The sequence below is a fragment of the Eschrichtius robustus genome, chromosome 8 (genome assembly GCF_028021215.1).
Source record: "Eschrichtius robustus isolate mEscRob2 chromosome 8, mEscRob2.pri, whole genome shotgun sequence".
Lineage (NCBI taxonomy): Eukaryota > Metazoa > Chordata > Mammalia > Artiodactyla > Eschrichtiidae > Eschrichtius > Eschrichtius robustus.
This window is the reverse complement of record NC_090831.1, coordinates 123,944,340-123,945,208: the sequence shown is the minus strand read 5'-3', so window position 1 is coordinate 123,945,208 and position 869 is coordinate 123,944,340.

Sequence of the window (869 nt, the reverse complement as noted above, 5' to 3'; positions counted from 1 at the left end):
TGCAATTCAGTATCTCACATGGGTACGTCGCAGTTATAAGCAAAATTGTAGTTTTGTTAGTGAACAGGAGGGGCAAAATGCTAGTAAGCAGACGACTAGCAGCACGTGCCAGATGCAGCTGGGGCGAGTTTGCTCTACACCTGGCTCTAGAGCGACCTCACTCCCACCCCCATGGTGAATTCCTTTGCCAATTCCCAACCACACGTTCCTATAATCCTAAACTCTTGTTCATTCTACACACAAACCAAGGAAAGGACAAGAAAGTACAACCTCAGAACTTGATTCTGGTTCCAAAAGGACAGAGGTTTGTAACATACTAAATATCCTGCAGATAAACTTTGGATAAATTATGAAGAATTAAATGCTAGAAAGTACTGGGGAGCAGCCAAACCAGATAGAAACGGAAAGTGTTTCCATCCTTGAGACGAGGACCACATAGGGTGACACCCATGTTTAAAAGGCTTTTCTCAGAGGGTGTTCCCCAGATCCTAGCTCAAGAAGTGACCAGAAGTTAACTATCCAATATACTTCTTGTTTCCTGAACTTGGAGAGACAAAAGTGAGGACACGTCTCTGATGGCTTGATTCCTCTGCCTTCCTGCTTCCTTTCCCCTGTAAGAAGAGGAGCTGTCCTCATCTCTTACCAGCTGGACTTCTACCGTGTAACATGCTATCACTTAGTGCCTGAACCTTTTTATGCAAATTGGAGACATGATAGAATATAGACCATCCATTCTAGAGAAAACACCCAGGTTGACAAGGTGGTCGTCTTTCAACAAAACTGTATTAATATTTTTTAAAATATTAAAATCTGATTATTCAGGTTTTTTCTGTATTTTGTGGAGCATTAGCATGCATCAGAGTTGCCTG